This window comes from Ambystoma mexicanum, chromosome 1p (genome assembly GCF_040938575.1).
Source record: "Ambystoma mexicanum isolate Mex_15411 chromosome 1p, UKY_AmexF1_1, whole genome shotgun sequence".
Taxonomy (NCBI): domain Eukaryota; kingdom Metazoa; phylum Chordata; class Amphibia; order Caudata; family Ambystomatidae; genus Ambystoma; species Ambystoma mexicanum.
In genome coordinates, this window is record NC_090921.1 from 1,474,105,867 (window position 1) to 1,474,125,400 (window position 19,534).

At 42.9% G+C, this 19,534-nt stretch overlaps 18 non-coding genes across 18 annotated transcripts; all 18 read left to right on the forward strand.

Annotated features, from left to right (window-relative positions):
• The first annotated feature begins 35 nt into the window (after positions 1 to 35).
• TRNAI-AAU (transfer RNA isoleucine (anticodon AAU)) lies at positions 36 to 109 on the forward strand. The gene has a single exon. It is a non-coding gene; the product is annotated as a tRNA-Ile (tRNA).
• Positions 110 to 1,600: 1,491 nt separating this feature from the next.
• TRNAI-AAU (transfer RNA isoleucine (anticodon AAU)) lies at positions 1,601 to 1,674 on the forward strand. The gene has a single exon. It is a non-coding gene; the product is annotated as a tRNA-Ile (tRNA).
• A 725-nt stretch (positions 1,675 to 2,399) lies between these two features.
• Positions 2,400 to 2,473, forward strand: TRNAI-AAU (transfer RNA isoleucine (anticodon AAU)). The gene has a single exon. It is a non-coding gene; the product is annotated as a tRNA-Ile (tRNA).
• Positions 2,474 to 3,149: 676 nt separating this feature from the next.
• Positions 3,150 to 3,223, forward strand: TRNAI-AAU (transfer RNA isoleucine (anticodon AAU)). Its single transcript has one exon. It is a non-coding gene; the product is annotated as a tRNA-Ile (tRNA).
• A 726-nt stretch (positions 3,224 to 3,949) lies between these two features.
• TRNAI-AAU (transfer RNA isoleucine (anticodon AAU)) lies at positions 3,950 to 4,023 on the forward strand. Its single transcript has one exon. It is a non-coding gene; the product is annotated as a tRNA-Ile (tRNA).
• A 677-nt stretch (positions 4,024 to 4,700) lies between these two features.
• On the forward strand, positions 4,701 to 4,774 carry TRNAI-AAU (transfer RNA isoleucine (anticodon AAU)). The gene has a single exon. It is a non-coding gene; the product is annotated as a tRNA-Ile (tRNA).
• A 1,005-nt stretch (positions 4,775 to 5,779) lies between these two features.
• On the forward strand, positions 5,780 to 5,853 carry TRNAI-AAU (transfer RNA isoleucine (anticodon AAU)). The gene has a single exon. It is a non-coding gene; the product is annotated as a tRNA-Ile (tRNA).
• Positions 5,854 to 7,673: 1,820 nt separating this feature from the next.
• On the forward strand, positions 7,674 to 7,747 carry TRNAI-AAU (transfer RNA isoleucine (anticodon AAU)). The gene has a single exon. It is a non-coding gene; the product is annotated as a tRNA-Ile (tRNA).
• A 2,303-nt stretch (positions 7,748 to 10,050) lies between these two features.
• TRNAI-AAU (transfer RNA isoleucine (anticodon AAU)) lies at positions 10,051 to 10,124 on the forward strand. Its single transcript has one exon. It is a non-coding gene; the product is annotated as a tRNA-Ile (tRNA).
• Positions 10,125 to 10,709: 585 nt separating this feature from the next.
• Positions 10,710 to 10,783, forward strand: TRNAI-AAU (transfer RNA isoleucine (anticodon AAU)). The gene has a single exon. It is a non-coding gene; the product is annotated as a tRNA-Ile (tRNA).
• Positions 10,784 to 11,508: 725 nt separating this feature from the next.
• On the forward strand, positions 11,509 to 11,582 carry TRNAI-AAU (transfer RNA isoleucine (anticodon AAU)). Its single transcript has one exon. It is a non-coding gene; the product is annotated as a tRNA-Ile (tRNA).
• Positions 11,583 to 13,107: 1,525 nt separating this feature from the next.
• TRNAI-AAU (transfer RNA isoleucine (anticodon AAU)) lies at positions 13,108 to 13,181 on the forward strand. The gene has a single exon. It is a non-coding gene; the product is annotated as a tRNA-Ile (tRNA).
• A 1,467-nt stretch (positions 13,182 to 14,648) lies between these two features.
• On the forward strand, positions 14,649 to 14,756 carry TRNAI-AAU (transfer RNA isoleucine (anticodon AAU)). The gene is made up of 2 exons: positions 14,649 to 14,686; positions 14,721 to 14,756. It is a non-coding gene; the product is annotated as a tRNA-Ile (tRNA).
• A 692-nt stretch (positions 14,757 to 15,448) lies between these two features.
• On the forward strand, positions 15,449 to 15,522 carry TRNAI-AAU (transfer RNA isoleucine (anticodon AAU)). The gene has a single exon. It is a non-coding gene; the product is annotated as a tRNA-Ile (tRNA).
• Positions 15,523 to 16,247: 725 nt separating this feature from the next.
• On the forward strand, positions 16,248 to 16,321 carry TRNAI-AAU (transfer RNA isoleucine (anticodon AAU)). Its single transcript has one exon. It is a non-coding gene; the product is annotated as a tRNA-Ile (tRNA).
• Positions 16,322 to 16,997: 676 nt separating this feature from the next.
• Positions 16,998 to 17,071, forward strand: TRNAI-AAU (transfer RNA isoleucine (anticodon AAU)). The gene has a single exon. It is a non-coding gene; the product is annotated as a tRNA-Ile (tRNA).
• A 1,006-nt stretch (positions 17,072 to 18,077) lies between these two features.
• Positions 18,078 to 18,151, forward strand: TRNAI-AAU (transfer RNA isoleucine (anticodon AAU)). The gene has a single exon. It is a non-coding gene; the product is annotated as a tRNA-Ile (tRNA).
• A 725-nt stretch (positions 18,152 to 18,876) lies between these two features.
• On the forward strand, positions 18,877 to 18,950 carry TRNAI-AAU (transfer RNA isoleucine (anticodon AAU)). Its single transcript has one exon. It is a non-coding gene; the product is annotated as a tRNA-Ile (tRNA).
• Positions 18,951 to 19,534: the final 584 nt, after the last annotated feature.

Here is a 19,534-nt window from a genome sequence, read left to right on the forward strand (position 1 = left end):
CTCTTATGCTCCAGTCAGAAACAGGACTCTCAGCTGGTCGGTTAGCTCAGTTGGTTAGAGCGTGGTGCTAATAATGCCAAGGTCACGGGTTCGATCCCCGTATTGGCCACTTTGTCATTTTGGGAAATATTTCTGCAGAAGCATGAGATTGATGCAGAATTGGCACTCACAGCTTTAGAGTTACTAACACAAGATTGCTGTTTTGTTGGTAGCAGCTGTGCATACATGGTCACGGGTCAGTACTGCTGCGGGATATAACCAATGTTGTTGTGAGGATAAGGGTTGTATTTGTGAATGAGTTAGGCATTTTCTTTCAAGGGAAGAAAGCTCCCCCCTGCAACTGGCCTCCCTCCTATGCTCCAGTCAGAAGGCTTACTTTTTCTGACTGAGCATGGTGCTAATCACGCCAAGTTAGCGAATTTGATCCCAGTATTGGCCACTTTGTCAATTTGGGAAATATTTCTGCAGAAGCATGATATTGATGCAGAATTCCCACCCACAGCTTTAGATTTACTATGACTAGTTTGCTGTTTTGTTGGAAACAGCAGTCCATAAATGGTCACAGGTCAGTACTGCTGTGGGAAATGACCAATGAGATGCATTTAACCTTCTTTGTCCCAGTTCTACTTAAATGTGATGCAGGCTACAAGTCAGTTTGAAGATAATTGTCATATTCGTGAATTTCCTTCAGATCACATGTAGTTTTTCTTTAGGTTGTTGTGAGGATAAGGGTTTTATGTGTGAATGACTTAGGCATTTTTTTTCCAAGGGAAGAAAAAATCCCCCTGCAACTGGCCTCCCTCTAATGCTCCAGTCAGAAACAGGACTCTCAGCTGGTCGGTTAACTGAGTTGGTTAGAGCGTGGTGCTAATAACGCCAAGGTCACGGGTTCGATCCCCGTATTGGCCACTTTGTCATTTTGGGAAATATTTCTGCAGAAGCATGAGATTGATGCAGAATTGGCACTCACAGCTTTAGAGTTACTAACACAAGATTGCTGTTTTGTTGGAAGCAGCTGTGCATACATAGTCACGGGTCAGTACTGCTGCGGACATAACCAATGTTGTTGTGAGGATAAGGGTTGTATTTGTGAATGAGTTAGGCATTTTTTTTCCAAGGGAAGAAAACATCCCCCTACAACTGGCCTCCTGCTTATGCTTGAGTCAGAAACAAACCTCTCAGCTGGCTGTTTAGCTCATTTGGTTAGAGCGTGGTGCTAATAATGGCAAGGTCACGGGTCCCCGTATTGGCCTCCTTGTCATTTTGGGAAATATTTCTGCAGAAGCATGAGATTGATGGAGAATTCCCACCCACAGCTTTAGATTTACTATGACAAGTTTGCTGTTTTGTTGGAAGCAGCAGTCCATAAATGGTCACAGGTCAGTACTGCTGTGGGAAATGACCAATGAGATGCATTTAACCTTCTTTGTCCCAGTTCTACTTAAATGTGATGCAGGATACAAGTCAGTTTGAAGATAATTGTCATATTCATGAATTTCCTTCAGATCACATGTAGTTTTTCTTTAGGTTGTTGTGAGGATAAGGGTTTTATGTGTGAATGAGTTAGGCATTTTTTTCCAAGGGAAAAAGACTCTCAGCTGGCCGGTTAGCTCAGTTGGTTAGAGCGTGGTGCTAATAACGCCAAGGTCACGGGTTCGATCCCCATATTGGCCACTTTGTCATTTTGGGAAATATTTCTGCAGAAGGATGAGATTGATGCAGAATTGGCACTCACAGCTTTAGAGTTACTAACACAAGATTGCTGTTTTGTTGGAAGCAGCTGTGCATACATAGTCACGGGTCAGTACTGCTGCGGACATAACCAATGTTGTTTTGAGGATAAGGGTTGTATTTGTGAATGAGTTAGGCATTTTCTTTCAAAGGAAGAAAACTCCCCCCTGCAACTGGCCTCCCTCCTATGCTCCAGTCAGAAGGCATACTTTTTCTGACTGAGCATGGTGCTAATCAAGCCAAGTTAGCGAATTTGATCCCAGTATTGGCCACTTTGTCAATTTGGGAAATATTTCTGCAGAAGCATGTGATTGATGCAGAATTCCCACCCACAGCTTTAGATTTACTATGACTAGTTTGCTGTTTTGTTGGAAGCAGCAGTCCATAAATGGTCACAGGTCAGTACTGCTGTGGGAAATGACCAATGAGATGCATTTAACCTTCTTTGTCCCAGTTCTACTTAAATGTGATGCAGGCTACAAGTCAGTTTGAAGATAATTGTCATATTCATGAGTTTCCTTCAGATCACATGTAGTTTTTCTTTAGGTTGTTGTGAGGATAAGGGTTTTATGTGTGAATGAGTTAGGCATTTTTTTTCCAAGGGAAGAAAAAATCCCCCTGCAACTGGCCTCCCTCTTATGGTCCAGTCAGAAATACGCATCTCAGCTGGCCGGTTAGCTCAGTTGGTTAGGGCGTGGTGCTAATAACGCCAAGGTCACGGGTTCGATCCCCGTATTGGCCACTTTGTCATTTTGGGAAATATTTCTGCAGAAGGATGAGATTGATGCAGAATTGGCACTCACAGCTTTAGAGTTACTAACACAAGATTGCTGTTTTGTTGGAAGCAGCTGTGCATACATAGTCACGGGTCAGTACTGCTGCGGACATAACCAATGTTGTTGTGAGGATAAGGGTTGTATTTGTGAATAAGTTAGGCATTTTCTTTCAAGGAAAGAAAACTCCCCCCTGCAACTGGCCTCCCTCCTATGCTCCAGTCAGAAGGCATACTTTTTCTGACTGAGCATGGTGCTAATCACGCCAAGTTAGCGAATTTGATCCCAGTATTGGCCACTTTGTCAATTTGGGAAATATTTGTGCAGAAGCATGAGATTGATGCAGAATTCCCACCCACAGCTTTAGATTTACTATGACTAGTTTGCTGTTTTGTTGGAAGCAGCAGTCCATAAATGGTCACAGGTCAGTACTGCTGTGGGAAATGACCAATGAGATGCATTTAACCTTCTTTGTCCCAGTTCTACTTAAATGTGATGCAGGCTACAAGTCAGTTTGAAGATAATTGTCATATTCATGAATTTCCTTCAGATCACATGTAGTTTTTCTTTAGGTTGTTGTGAGGATAAGGGTTTTATGTGTGAATGAGTTAGGCATTTTTTTCCAAGGGAAAAAGACTCTCAGCTGGCCGGTTAGCTCAGTTGGTTAGAGCGTGGTGCTAATAACGCCAAGGTCACGGGTTCGATCCCCGTATTGGCCACTTTGTCATTTTGGGAAATATTTCTGCAGAAGCATGAGATTGATGCAGAATTGGCACTCACAGCTTTAGAGTTACTAACACAAGATTGCTGTTTTGTTGGAAGCAGCTGTGCATACCTGGTCACGGGTCAGTACCGCTGCGGGACATAACCAATGTTGTTGTGAGGATAAGGGCTGTATTTGTGAATGAGTTAGGCATTTTCTTTCAAGGGAAGAAAACTCCGCCCTGCAACTGGCCTCCCTCCTATGCTCCAGTCAGAAGGCATACTTTTTCTGACTGAGCATGGTGCTAATAACGCCAAGTTAGCGTATTTGATCCCTGTATTGGCCACTTTGTCAATTTGGGAAAAATGTCTGCAGAAGCATTAGATTGATGCAGAATTCCCACCCACAGCTTTAGATTTACTATGACAAGTTTACTGTTTTGTTGGAAGCAGCAGTCCATAAATGGTCACAGGTCAGTACTGCTGTGGGAAATGACCAATGAGATGCATTTAACCTTCTTTGTCCCAGTTCTACTTAAATGTGATGCAGGCTACAAGTCAGTTTGAAGATAATTGTCATATTCATGAATTTCCTTCAGATCACATGTAGTTTTTCTTTAGGTTGTTGTGAGGATAAGGGTTTTATGTGTGAATGACTTAGGCATTTTTTTTCCAAGGGAAGAAAAAATCCCCCTGCAACTGGCCTCATTCTTATGCTCCAGTCAGAAACAGGACTCTCAGCTGGTCGGTTAGCTCAGTTGGTTAGAGCTTGGCGCTAATAACGCCAAGGTCACGGGTTCAATCCCCGTATTGTCCACTTTGTCTTTTTACGAAATATTTCTGCAGAAGCATGAGATTGTTGCAGAATTGGCACTCACAGCTTTAGAGTTACTAACACAAGATTGCTGTTTTGTTGGAAGCAGCTGTGCATACATAGTCACGGGTCAGTACTGCTGCGGACATAACCAATGTTGTTGTGAGGATAAGGGTTGTATTTGTGAATGAGTTAGGCATTTTCTTTCAAGGGAAGAAAACTCCCCCCTGCAACTGGCCTCCCTCCCTTGCTCCAGTCAGAAGGCATACTTTTTCTGACTGAGCATGGTGCTAATCACGCCAAGTTAGCGAATTTGATCCCAGTATTCGCCACTTTGTCAATTTGGGAAATATTTCTGCAGAAGCATGAGATTGATGCAGAACTCCCACCCACAGCTTTAGATTTACTATGACTAGTTGGCTATTTTGTTGGAAGCAGCAGTCCATAAATGGTCACAGGTCAGTACTGATGTGGGAAATGACCAATGAGATGCATTTAACCTTCTTTGTCCCAGTTCTACTTAAATGTGATGCAGGCTACAAGTCAGTTTGAAGATAATTGTCATATTCATGAATTTCCTTCAGATCGCATGTAGTTTTTCTTTAGGTTGTTGTGAGGATAAGGGTTTTATGTGTGAATGAGTTAGGCATTTTTTTTCCAAGGGAAAAAGATTCTCAGCTGGCCAGTTAGCTCAGTTGGTTAGAGCGTGGTGCTAATAACGCCAAGGTCACGGGTTCGATCCCCGTATTGGCCACTTTGTCATTTTGGGAAATATTTCTGCAGAAGCATGAGATTGATGCAGAATTGGCACTCACAGCTTTAGAGTTACTAACACAAGATTGCTGTTTTGTTGGAAGCAGCTGTGCATACATAGTCACGGGTCAGTACTGCTGCGGACATAACCAATGTTGTTGTGAGGATAAGGGTTGTATTTGTGAATGAGTTAGGCATTTTCTTTCAAGGGAAGAAAACTCCCCCCTGCAACTGGCCTCCCTCCTATGCTCCAGTCAGAAGGCTTACTTTTTCTGACTGAGCATGGTGCTAATCACACCAAGTTAGCGAATTTGATCCCAGTATTGGCCACTTTGTCAATTTGGGAAATATTTCTGCAGAAGGATGAGATTGATGCAGAATTGGCACTCACAGCTTTAGAGTTACTAACACAAGATTGCTGTTTTGTTGGAAGCAGCTCTGCATACATAGTCACGGGTCAGTACTACTGCGGACATAACCAATGTTGTTGTGAGGATAAGGGTTGTATTTGTGAATGAGTTAGGCATTTTCTTTCAAGGGAAGAAAACTCCCCCCTGCAACTGGCCTCCCTCCTATGCTCCAGTCAGAAGGCATACTTTTTCTGACTGAGCATGGTGCTAATCACGCCAAGTTAGCGAATTTGATCCCAGTATTGGCCACTTTGTCAATTTGGGAAATATTTCTGCAGAAGCATGAGATTGATGCAGAATTCCCACCCACAGCTTTCGATTTACTATGACAAGTTTGCTGTTTTGTTGGAAGCAGCAGTCCATAAATGGTCACAGGTCAGTACTGCTGTGGGAAATGACCAATGAGATGCATTTAACCTTCTTTGTCCCAGTTCTACTTAAATGTGATGCAGGATACAAGTCAGTTTGAAGATAATTGTCATATTCATGAATTTCCTTCAGATCACATGTAGTTTTTCTTTAGGTTGTTGTGAGGATAAGGGTTTTATGTGTGAATGAGTTAGGCATTTTTTTCCAAGGGAAAAAGACTCTCAGCTGGCCGGTTAGCTCAGTTGGTTAGAGCGTGGTGCTAATAACGCCAAGGTCACGGGTTCGATCCCCGTATTGGCCACTTTGTCATTTTGGGAAATATTTCTGCAGAAGGATGAGATTGATGCAGAATTGGCACTCACAGCTTTAGAGTTACTAACACAAGATTGCTGTTTTGTTGGAAGCAGCTGTGCATACATAGTCACGGGTCAGTACTGCTGCGGACATAACCAATGTTGTTGTGAGGATAAGGGTTGTATTTGTGAATGAGTTAGGCATTTTTTTTCCAAGGGAAGAAAACATCCCCCTACAACTGGCCTCCTGCTTATGCTTGAGTCAGAAACAAACCTCTCAGCTGGCTGTTTAGCTCATTTGGTTAGAGCGTGGTGCTAATAATGGCAAGGTCACGGGTCCCCGTATTGGCCTCCTTGTCATTTTGGGAAATATTTCTGCAGAAGCATGAGATTGATGCAGAATTGGCACTCACAGCTTTAGAGTTACTAACCCAAGATTGCTGTTTTGTTGGAAGCAGCTGTGCATACATGGTCACGGGTCAGTACTGCTGCGGGACATAACCAATGTTGTTGTGAGGATAAGGGTTGTATTTGTGAATGAGTTAGGCATTTTCTTTCAAGGGAAGAAAACTCCCCCCTGCAACTGGCCTCCCTCCTATGCTCCAGTCAGAAGGCATACTTTTTCTGAATGAGCATGGTGCTAATCACGCCAAGTTAGCGGATTTGATCCCAGTATTGGCCACTTTGTCAATTTGGGAAATATTTCTGCAGAAGCATGAGATTGATGCAGAATTCCCACCCACAGCTTTAGATTTACTATGACTAGTTTGCTGTTTTGTTGGAAGCAGCAGTCCATAAATGGTCACAGGTCAGTACTGCTGTGGGAAATGACCAATGAGATGCATTTAACCTTCTTTGTCCCAGTTCTACTTAAATGTGATGCAGGCTACAAGTCAGTTTGAAGATAATTGTCATATTCATGAATTTCCTTTAGATCACATGTAGTTTTTCTTTAGGTTGTTGTGAGGATAAGGGTTTTATGTGTGAATGACTTAGGCATTTTTTTTCCAAGGGAAGAAAAAATCCCCCTGCAACTGGCCACCCTCTAATGCTCCAGTCAGAAACAGGACTCTCAGCTGGTCGGTTAGCTCAGTTGGTTAGAGAGTGGTGCTAATAACGCCAAGGTCACGGGTTCGATCCCCGTATTGGCCACTTTGTCATTTTGGGAAATATTTCTGCAGAAGCATGAGATTGATGCAGAATTGGCACTCACAGCTTTAGAGTTACTAACACAAGATTGCTGTTTTGTTGGAAGCAGCTGTGCATACATAGTCACGGGTCAGTACTGCTGCGGACATAACCAATGTTGTTGTGAGGATAAGGGTTGTATTTGTGAATGAGTTAGGCATTTTCTTTCAAGGGAAGAAAACTCCCCCCTGCAACTGGCCTCCCTCCTATGCTCCAGTCAGAAGGCATACTTTTTCTGACTGAGCATGGTGCTAATCACGCCAAGTTAGCGAATTTGATCCCAGTATTGGCCACTTTGTCAATTTGGGAAATATTTCTGCAGAAGCATGAGATTGATGCAGAATTCCCACCCACAGCTTTAGATTTACTATGACTAGTTTGCTGTTTTGTTGGAAGCAGCAGTCCATAAATGGTCACAGGTCAGTACTGCTGTGGGAAATGACCAATGAGATGCATTTAACCTTCTTTGTCCCAGTTCTACTTAAATGTGATGCAGGCTAAAAGTCAGTTTGAAGATAATTGTCATATTCATGAATTTCCTTCAGATCACATGTAGTTTTTCTTTAGGTTGTTGTGAGGATAAGGGTTTTATGTGTGAATGAGTTAGGCATTTTTTTCCAAGGGAAAAAGACTCTCAGCTGGCCGGTTAGCTCAGTTGGTTAGAGCGTGGTGCTAATAACGCCAAGGTCACAGGTTCGATCCCCGTATTGGCCACTTTGTCATTTTGGGAAATATTTCTGCAGAAGCATGAGATTGATGCAGAATTGGCACTCACAGCTTTAGAGTTACTAACACAAGATTGCTGTTTTGTTGGTAGCAGCTGTGCATACATGGTCTCGGGTCAGTACTGCTGCGGGACATAACCAATGTTGTTGTGAGGATAAGGGTTGTATTTGTGAATGAGTTAGGCATTTTCTTTCAAGGGAAGAAAACTCCCCCCTGCAACTGGCCTCCCTCCTATGCTCCAGTCAGAAGGCATACTTTTTCTGACTGAGCATGGTGCTAATCACGCCAAGTTAGCGGATTTGATCCCAGTATTGGCCACTTTGTCAATTTGGGAAATATTTCTGCAGAAGCATGAGATTGATGCAGAATTCCCACCCACAGCTTTAGATTTACTATGACTAGTTTGCTGTTTTGTTGGAAGCAGCAGTCCATAAATGGTCACAGGTCAGTACTGCTGTGGGAAATGACCAATGAGATGCATTTAACCTTCTTTGTCCCAGTTCTACTTAAATGTGATGCAGGCTACACGTCAGTTTGAAGGTAATTGTCAAATTCATGAATTTCCTTCAGATCACATGTAGTTTTTCTTTAGGTTGTTGTGAGGATAAGGGTTTTATGTGTGAATGACTTAGGCATTTTTTTTGCAAGGGAAGAAAAAATCCCCCTGCAACTGGCCTCCCTCTTATGCTCCAGTCAGAAACAGGACACTCAGCTGGTCGGTTAGCTAAATTGGTTAGAGCGTGGTGCTAATAACGCCAAGGTCACGGGTTCGATCCCTGTATTGGCCACTTTGTCATTTTGGGAAATATTTCTGCAGAAGCATGAGATTGATGCAGAATTGGCACTCACAGCTTTAGAGTTACTAACACAAGATTGCTGTTTTGTTGGAAGCAGCTGTGCATACATGGTCACGGGTCAGTACTTCTGCGGGACATAACCAATGTTGTTGTGAGGATAAAGGTTGTATTTGTGAATGAGTTAGGCATTTTCTTTCAAGGGAAGAAAACTCCCCCCTGCAACTGGCCTCCCTCCTATGCTCCAGTCAGAAGGCATACTTTTTCTGACTGAGCATGGTGCTAATCACGCCAAGTTAGCGGATTTGATCCCAGTATTGGCCACTTTGTCAATTTGGGAAATATTTCTGCAGAAGCATGAGATTGATGCAGAATTCCCACCCACAGCTTTAGATTTACTATGACTAGTTTGCTGTTTTGTTGGAAGCAGCAGTCCATAAATGGTCACAGGTCAGTACTGCTGTGGGAAATGACCAATGAGATGCATTTAACCTTCTTTGTCCCAGTTCTACTTAAATGTGATGCAGGCTACACGTCAGTTTGAAGGTAATTGTCAAATTCATGAATTTCCTTCAGATCACATGTAGTTTTTCTTTAGGTTGTTGTGAGGATAAGGGTTTTATGTGTGAATGACTTAGGCATTTTTTTTGCAAGGGAAGAAAAAATCCCCCTGCAACTGGCCTCCCTCTTATGCTCCAGTCAGAAACAGGACTCTCTGCTGGTCGGTTAGCTCAGTTGGTTAGAGCGTGGTGCTAATAATGCCATTGGCCACTTTGTCATTTTGGGAAATATTTCTGCAGAAGCATGAGATTGATGCAGAATTGGCACTCACAGCTTTAGAGTTACTAACACAAGATTGCTGTTTTGTTGGTAGCAGCTGTGCATACATGGTCACGGGTCAGTACTGCTGCGGGACATAACCAATGTTGTTGTGAGGATAAGGGTTGTATTTGTGAATGAGTTAGGCATTTTCTTTCAAGGGAAGAAAACTCCCCCCTGCAACAGGCCTCCCTCCTATGCTCCAGTCAGAAGGCTTACTTTTTCTGACTGAGCATGGTGCTAATCACGCCAAGTTAGCGAATTTGATCCCAGTATTGGCCACTTTGTCAATTTGGGAAATATTTCTGCAGAAGCATGAGATTGATGCAGAATTCCCACCCACAGCTTTATATTTACTATGACTAGTTTGCTGTTTTGTTGGAAGCAGCAGTCCATAAATGGTCACAGGTCAGTACTGCTGTGGGAAATGACCAATGAGATGCATTTAACCTTCTTTGTCCCAGTTCTACTTAAATGTGATGCAGGCTACAAGTCAGTTTGAAGATAATTGTCATATTCATGAATTTCCTTTAGATCACATGTAGTTTTTCTTTAGGTTGTTGTGAGGATAAGGGTTTTATGTGTGAATGACTTAGGCATTTTTTTTCCAAGGGAAGAAAAAATCCCCCTGCAACTGGCCACCCTCTAATGCTCCAGTCAGAAACAGGACTCTCAGGTGGTCGGTTAGCTCAGTTGGTTAGAGCGTGGTGCTAATAACGCCAAGGTCACGGGTTCGATCCCCGTATTGGCCACTGTGCATACATAGTCACGGGTCAGTACTGCTGCGGACATAACCAATGTTGTTGTGAGGATAAGGGTTGTATTTGTGAATGAGTTAGGCATTTTTTTTCCAAGGGAAGAAAACATCCCCCTACAACTGGCCTCCTGCTTATGCTTGAGTCAGAAACAAACCTCTCAGCTGGCTGTTTAGCTCATTTGGTTAGAGCGTGGTGCTAATAATGGCAAGGTCACGGGTCCCCGTATTGGCCTCCTTGTCATTTTGGGAAATATTTCTGCAGAAGCATGAGATTGATGGAGAATTCCCACCCACAGCTTTAGATTTACTATGACAAGTTTGCTGTTTTGTTGGAAGCAGCAGTCCATAAATGGTCACAGGTCAGTACTGCTGTGGGAAATGACCAATGAGATGCATTTAACCTTCTTTGTCCCAGTTCTACTTAAATGTGATGCAGGATACAAGTCAGTTTGAAGATAATTGTCATATTCATGAATTTCCTTCAGATCACATGTAGTTTTTCTTTAGGTTGTTGTGAGGATAAGGGTTTTATGTGTGAATGAGTTAGGCATTTTTTTCCAAGGGAAAAAGACTCTCAGCTGGCCGGTTAGCTCAGTTGGTTAGAGCGTGGTGCTAATAACGCCAAGGTCACGGGTTCGATCCCCATATTGGCCACTTTGTCATTTTGGGAAATATGTCTGCAGAAGGATGAGATTGATGCAGAATTGGCACTCACAGCTTTAGAGTTACTAACACAAGATTGCTGTTTTGTTGGAAGCAGCTGTGCATACATAGTCACGGGTCAGTACTGCTGCGGACATAACCAATGTTGTTTTGAGGATAAGGGTTGTATTTGTGAATGAGTTAGGCATTTTCTTTCAAAGGAAGAAAACTCCCCCCTGCAACTGGCCTCCCTCCTATGCTCCAGTCAGAAGGCATACTTTTTCTGACTGAGCATGGTGCTAATCAAGCCAAGTTAGCGAATTTGATCCCAGTATTGGCCACTTTGTCAATTTGGGAAATATTTCTGCAGAAGCATGTGATTGATGCAGAATTCCCACCCACAGCTTTAGATTTACTATGACTAGTTTGCTGTTTTGTTGGAAGCAGCAGTCCATAAATGGTCACAGGTCAGTACTGCTGTGGGAAATGACCAATGAGATGCATTTAACCTTCTTTGTCCCAGTTCTACTTAAATGTGATGCAGGCTACAAGTCAGTTTGAAGATAATTGTCATATTCATGAATTTCCTTCAGATCACATGTAGTTTTTCTTTAGGTTGTTGTGAGGATAAGGGTTTTATGTGTGAATGAGTTAGGCATTTTTTTTCCAAGGGAAGAAAAAATCCCCCTGCAACTGGCCTCCCTCTTATGGTCCAGTCAGAAATACGCATCTCAGCTGGCCGGTTAGCTCAGTTGGTTAGGGCGTGGTGCTAATAACGCCAAGGTCACGGGTTCGATCCCCGTATTGGCCACTTTGTCATTTTGGGAAATATTTCTGCAGAAGGATGAGATTGATGCAGAATTGGCACTCACAGCTTTAGAGTTACTAACACAAGATTGCTGTTTTGTTGGAAGCAGCTGTGCATACATAGTCACGGGTCAGTACTGCTGCGGACATAACCAATGTTGTTGTGAGGATAAGGGTTGTATTTGTGAATGAGTTAGGCATTTTCTTTCAAGGGAAGAAAACTCCCCCCTGCAACTGGCCTCCCTCCTATGCTCCAATCAGAAGGCATACTTTTTCTGACTGAGCATGGTGCTAATCACGCCAAGTTAGCGAATTTGATCCCAGTATTGGCCACTTTGTCAATTTGGGAAATATTTCTGCAGAAGCATGAGATTGATGCAGAATTCCCACCCACAGCTTTAGATTTACTATGACTAGTTTGCTGTTTTGTTGGAAGCAGCAGTCCATAAATGGTCACAGGTCAGTACTGCTGTGGGAAATGACCAATGAGATGCATTTAACCTTCTTTGTCCCAGTTCTACTTAAATGTGATGCAGGCTACAAGTCAGTCTGAAGATAATTGTCAAATTCATGAATTTCCTTCAGATCACATGTAGTTTTTCTTTAGGTTGTTGTGAGGATAAGGGTTTTATGTGTAAATGACTTGGGCATTTTTTTTGCAAGGGAAGAAAAAATCCCCCTGCAACTGGCCTCCCTCTTATGCTCCAGTCAGAAACAGGACTCTCAGCTGGTCGGTTAGCTAAGTTGGTTAGAGCGTGGTGCTAATAACGCCAAGGTCACGGGTTCGATCCCTGTATTGGCCACTTTGTCATTTTGGGAAATATTTCTGCAGAAGCATGAGATTGATGCAGAATTGGCACTCACAGCTTTAGAGTTACTAACACAAGATTGCTGTTTTGTTGGAAGCAGCTGTGCATACATGGTCACGGGTCAGTACTGCTACGGGACATAACCAATGTTGTTGTGAGGATAAGGATTGTATTTGTGAATGAGTTAGGCATTTTCTTTCAAGGGAAGAAAACTCCCCCCTGCAACTGGCCTCCCTCCTATGCTCCAGTCAGAAGGCATACTTTTTCTGACTGAGCATGGTGCTAATCACGCCAAGTTAGCGGATTTGATCCCAGTATTGGCCACTTTGTCAATTTGGGAAATATTTCTGCAGAAGCATGAGATTGATGCAGAATTCCCACCCACAGCTTTAGATTTACTATGACTAGTTTGCTGTTTTGTTGGAAGCAGCAGTCCATAAATGGTCACAGGTCAGTACTGCTGTGGGAAATGACCAATGAGATGCATTTAACCTTCTTTGTCCCAGTTCTACTTAAATGTGATGCAGGCTACACGTCAGTTTGAAGGTAATTGTCAAATTCATGAATTTCCTTCAGATCACATGTAGTTTTTCTTTAGGTTGTTGTGAGGATAAGGGTTTTATGTGTGAATGACTTAGGCATTTTTTTTGCAAGGGAAGAAAAAATCCCCCTGCAACTGGCCTCCCTCTTATGCTCCAGTCAGAAACAGGACTCTCAGCTGGTCGGTTAGCTCAGTTGGTTAGAGCGTGGTGCTAATAATGCCAAGGTCACGGGTTCGATCCCCGTATTGGCCACTTTGTCATTTTGGGAAATATTTCTGCAGAAGCATGAGATTGATGCAGAATTGGCACTCACAGCTTTAGAGTTACTAACACAAGATTGCTGTTTTGTTGGTAGCAGCTGTGCATACATGGTCACGGGTCAGTACTGCTGCGGGATATAACCAATGTTGTTGTGAGGATAAGGGTTGTATTTGTGAATGAGTTAGGCATTTTCTTTCAAGGGAAGAAAGCTCCCCCCTGCAACTGGCCTCCCTCCTATGCTCCAGTCAGAAGGCTTACTTTTTCTGACTGAGCATGGTGCTAATCACGCCAAGTTAGCGAATTTGATCCCAGTATTGGCCACTTTGTCAATTTGGGAAATATTTCTGCAGAAGCATGATATTGATGCAGAATTCCCACCCACAGCTTTAGATTTACTATGACTAGTTTGCTGTTTTGTTGGAAACAGCAGTCCATAAATGGTCACAGGTCAGTACTGCTGTGGGAAATGACCAATGAGATGCATTTAACCTTCTTTGTCCCAGTTCTACTTAAATGTGATGCAGGCTACAAGTCAGTTTGAAGATAATTGTCATATTCGTGAATTTCCTTCAGATCACATGTAGTTTTTCTTTAGGTTGTTGTGAGGATAAGGGTTTTATGTGTGAATGACTTAGGCATTTTTTTTCCAAGGGAAGAAAAAATCCCCCTGCAACTGGCCTCCCTCTAATGCTCCAGTCAGAAACAGGACTCTCAGCTGGTCGGTTAGCTGAGTTGGTTAGAGCGTGGCGCCAAGGTCACGGGTTCGATCCCCGTATTGGCCACTTTGTCATTTTGGGAAATATTTCTGCAGAAGCATGAGATTGATGCAGAATTGGCACTCACAGCTTTAGAGTTACTACCACAAGATTGCTGTTTTGTTGGAAGCAGCTGTGCATACATAGTCACGGGTCAGTACTGCTGCGGACATAACCAATGTTGTTGTGAGGATAAGGGTTGTATTTGTGAATGAGTTAGGCATTTTCTTTCAAGGGAAGAAAACTCCCCCCTGCAACTGGCCTCCCTCCTATGCTCCAGTCAGAAGGCATACTTTTTCTGACTGAGCATGGTGCTAATCACGCCAAGTTAGCGAATTTGATCCCAGTATTGGCCACTTTGTCAATTTGGGAAATATTTCTGCAGAAGCATGAGATTGATGCAGAATTCCCACCCACAGCTTTAGATTTAATATGACTAGTTTGCTGTTTTGTTGGAAGCAGCAGTCCATAAATGGTCACAGGTCAGTACTGCTGTGGGAAATGACCAATGAGATGCATTTAACCTTCTTTGTCCCAGTTCTACTTGAATGTGATGCAGGCTACAAGTCAGTTTGAAGATAATTGTCATATTCATGAATTTCCTTCAGATCACATATAGTTTTTCTTTAGGTTGTTGTGAGGATAAGGGTTTTATGTGTGAATGAGTTAGGTATTTTTTTCCAAGGGAAAAAGACTCTCAGCTGGCCGGTTAGCTCAGTTGGTTAGAGCGTGGTGCTAATAACGCCAAGGTCACGGTTAGAGCGTGGTGCTAATAACGCCAAGGTCACGGGTTCGATCCCCGTATTGGCCACTTTGTCATTTTCTGGAAATATTTCTGCAGAAGCATGAGATTGATGCAGAATTGGCACTCACAGCTTTAGAGTTACTAACACAAGATTGCTGTTTTGTTGGAAGCAGCTGTGCATACATAGTCACGGGTCAGTACTGCTGCGGACATAACCAATGTTGTTGTGAGGATAAGGGTTGTATTTGTGAATGAGTTAGGCATTTTTTTTCCAAGGGAAGAAAACATCCCCCTACAACTGGCCTCCTGCTTATGCTTGAGTCAGAAACAAACCTCTCAGCTGGCTGTTTAGCTCATTTGGTTAGAGCGTGGTGCTAATAATGGCAAGGTCACGGGACCCCGTATTGGCCTCCTTGTCATTTTGGGAAATATTTCTGCAGAAGCATGAGATTGATGCAGAATTCCCACCCACAGCTTTAGATTTACTATGACAAGTTTGCTGTTTTGTTGGAAGCAGCAGTCCATAAATGGTCACAGGTCAGTACTGCTGTGGGAAATGACCAATGAGATGCATTTAACCTTCTTTGTCCCAGTTCTACTTAAATGTGATGCAGGATACAAGTCAGTTTGAAGATAATTGTCATATTCATGAATTTCCTTCAGATCACATGTAGTTTTTCTTTAGGTTGTTGTGAGGATAAGGGTTTTATGTGTGAATGAGTTAGGCATTTTTTACCAAGGGAAAAAGACTCTCAGCTGGCCGGTTAGCTCAGTTGGTTAGAGTGTGGTGCTAATAACGCCAAGGTCACGGGTTCGATCCCCGTATTGGCCACTTTGTCATTTTGGGAAATATTTCTGCAGAAGGATGAGATTGATGCAGAATTGGCACTCACAGCTTTAGAGTTACTAACACAAGATTGCTGTTTTGTTGGAAGCAGCTGTGCATACATAGTCACGGGTCAGTACTGCTGCGGACATAACCAATGTTGTTTTGAGGATAAGGGTTGTATTTGTGAATGAGTTAGGCATTTTCTTTCAAAGGAAGAAAACTCCCCCCTGCAACTGGCCTCCCTCCTATGCTCCAGTCAGAAGGCATACTTTTTCTGACTGAGCATGGTGCTAATCAAGCCAAGTTAGCGAATTTGATCCCAGTATTGGCCACTTTGTCAATTTGGGAAATATTTCTGCAGAAGCATGTGATTGATGCAGAATTCCCACCCACAGCTTTAGATTTACTATGACTAGTTTGCTGTTTTGTTGGAAGCAGCAGTCCATAAATGGTCACAGGTCAGTACTGCTGTGGGAAATGACCAATGAGATGCATTTAACCTTCTTTGTCCCAGTTCTACTTAAATGTGATGCAGGCTACAAGTCAGTTTGAAGATAATTGTCATATTCATGAATTTCCTTCAGATCACATGTAGTTTTTCTTTAGGTTGTTGTGAGGATAAGGGTTTTATGTGTGAATGAGTTAGGCATTTTTTTTCCAAGGGAAGAAAAAATCCCCCTGCAACTGGCCTCCCTCTTATGGTCCAGTCAGAAATACGCATCTCAGCTGGCCGGTTAGCTCAGTTGGTTAGAGCGTGGTGCTAATAACGCCAAGGTCACGGGTTCGATCCCCGTATTGGCCACTTTGTCATTTTGGGAAATATTTCTGCAGAAGGATGAGATTGATGCAGAATTGGCACTCACATCTTTAGAGTTACTAACACAAGATTGCTGTTTTGTTGGAAGCAGCTGTGCATACATAGTCACGGGTCAGTACTGCTGCGGACATAACCAATGTTGTTGTGAGGATAAGGGTTGTATTTGTGAATGAGTTAGGCATTTTCTTTCAAGGGAAGAAAACTCCCCCCTGCAACTGGCCTCCCTCCTATGCTCCAATCAGAAGGCATACTTTTTCTGACTGAGCATGGTGCTAATCACGCCAAGTTAGCGAATTTGATCCCAGTATTGGCCACTTTGTCAATTTGGGAAATATTTCTGCAGAAGCATGAGATTGATGCAGAATTCCCACCCACAGCTTTAGATTTACTATGACTAGTTTGCTGTTTTGTTGGAAGCAGCAGTCCATAAATGGTCACAGGTCAGTACTGCTGTGGGAAATGACCAATGAGATGCATTTAACCTTCTTTGTCCCAGTTCTACTTAAATGTGATGCAGGCTACAAGTCAGTTTGAAGATAATTGTCATATTCATGAATTTCCTTCAGATCACATGTAGTTTTTCTTTAGGTTGTTGTGAGGATAAGGGTTTTATGTGTGAATGAGTTAGGCATTTTTTTCCAAGGGAAAAAGACTCTCAGCTGGCCGGTTAGCTCAGTTGGTTAGAGCGTGGTGCTAATAACGCCAAGGTCACGGGTTCGATCCCCGTATTGGCCACTTTGTCATTTTGGGAAATATTTCTGCAGAAGCATGAGATTGATGCAGAATTGGCACTCACAGCTTTAGAGTTACTAACACAAGATTGCTGTTTTGTTGGTAGCAGCTGTGCATACATGGTCTCGGGTCAGTACTGCTGCGGGACATAACCAATGTTGTTGTGAGGATAAGGGTTGTATTTGTGAATGAGTTAGGCATTTTCTTTCAAGGGAAGAAAACTCCCCCCTGCAACTGGCCTCCCTCCTATGCTCCAGTCAGAAGGCTTACTTTTTCTGACTGAGCATGGTGCTAATCACGCCAAGTTAGCGAATTTGATCCCAGTATTGGCCACTTTGTCAATTTGGGAAATATTTCTGCAGAAGGATGAGATTGATGCAGAATTGGCACTCACAGCTTTAGAGTTACTAACACAAGATTGCTGTTTTGTTGGAAGCAGCTCTGCATACATAGTCACGGGTCAGTACTACTGCGGACATAACCAATGTTGTTGTGAGGATAAGGGTTGTATTTGTGAATGAGTTAGGCATTTTCTTTCAAGGGAAGAAAACTCCCCCCTGCAACTGGCCTCCCTCCTATGCTCCAGTCAGAAGGCATACTTTTTCTGACTGAGCATGGTGCTAATCACGCCAAGTTAGCGAATTTGATCCCAGTATTGGCCACTTTGTCAATTTGGGAAATATTTCTGCAGAAGCATGAGATTGATGCAGAATTCCCACCCATAGCTTTAGATTTACTATGACAAGTTTGCTGTTTTGTTGGAAGCAGCAGTCCATAAATGGTCACGGGTCAGTGCTGCTGTGGGAAATGACCAATGAGATGCATTTAACCTTCTTTGTCCCAGTTCTACTTAAATGTGATGCAGGATACAAGTCAGTTTGAAGATAATTGTCATATTCATGAATTTCCTTCAGATCACATGTAGTTTTTCTTTAGGTTGTTGTGAGGATAAGGGTTTTATGTGTGAATGAGTTAGGCATTTTTTTCCAAGGGAAAAAGACTCTCAGCTGGCCGGTTAGCTCAGTTGGTTAGAGCATGGTGCTAATAACGCCAAGGTCACGGGTTCGATCCCCGTATTGGCCACTTTGTCATTTTGGGAAATATTTCTGCAGAAGGATGAGATTGATGCAGAATTGGCACTCACAGCTTTAGAGTTACTAACACAAGATTGCTGTTTTGTTGGAAGCAGCTGTGCATACATAGTCACGGGTCAGTACTGCTGCGGACATAACCAATGTTGTTGTGAGGATAAGGGTTGTATTTGTGAATGAGTTAGGCATTTTCTTTCAAAGGAAGAAAACTCCCCCCTGCAACTGGCCTCCCTCCTATGCTCCAGTCAGAAGGCATACTTTTTCTGACTGAGCATGGTGCTAATCACGCCAAGTTAGCGAATTTGATCCCAGTATTGGCCACTTTGTCAATTTGGGAAAAATATCTGCAGAAGCATTAGATTGATGCAGAATTCCCACCCACAGCTTTAGATTTACTATGACAAGTTTGCTGTTTTGTTGGAAGCAGCAGTCCATAAATGGTCACAGGTCAGTACTGCTGTGGGAAATGACCAATGAGATGCATTTAACCTTCTTTGTCGCAGTACTACTTAAATGTGATGCAGGCCACAAGTCAGTTTGAAGATAATTGTAATATTCAATAATTTCCTTCAGATCACATGGAGTTTTTCTTTAGGTTGTTGTGAGGATAAGGGTTGTCTGTGTGAATGAGTTAGGCATTTTTTTTCCAAGGGAAGAAAAAATCCCCCTGCAACTGGCCTCCCTCTTATGCTCCAGTTAGAAATATGCCTCTCAGCTGGCCGGTTAGCTCAGTTGGTTAGAGCGTGGTGCTAATAACGCCAAGGTCACGGGTTCGATGCCCGTATTGGCCACTTTGTCATTTTGGGAAATATTTCTGCAGAAGGATGAGATTGATGCAGAATTGGCACTCACAGCTTTAGAGTTACTAACACAAGATTGCTGTTTTGTTGGAAGCAGCTGTGCATACATAGTCACGGGTCAGTACTGCTGCGGACATAACCAATGTTGTTGTGAGGATAAGGGTTGTATTTGTGAATGAGTTAGGCATTTTCTTTCAAGGAAAGAAAACTCCCCCCTGCAACTGGCCTCCCTCCTATGCTCCAGTCAGAAGCATACTTTTTCTGACTGAGCATGGTGCTAATCACGCCAAGTTAGCGAATTTGATCCCAGTATTGGCCACTTTGTCAATTTGGGAAAAATGTCTGCAGAAGCATTAGATTGATGCAGAATTCCCACCCACAGCTTTAGATTTACTATGACAAGTTTGCTGTTTTGTTGGAAGCAGCCGTCCATAAATGGTCACAGGTCAGTACTGCTGTGGGAAATGACCAATGAGATGCATTAACCTTCTTTGTCCCAGTTCTACTTAAATGTGATGCAGGCTACAAGTCAGTTTGAAGATAATTGTCATATTCATGAATTTCCTTCAGATCAC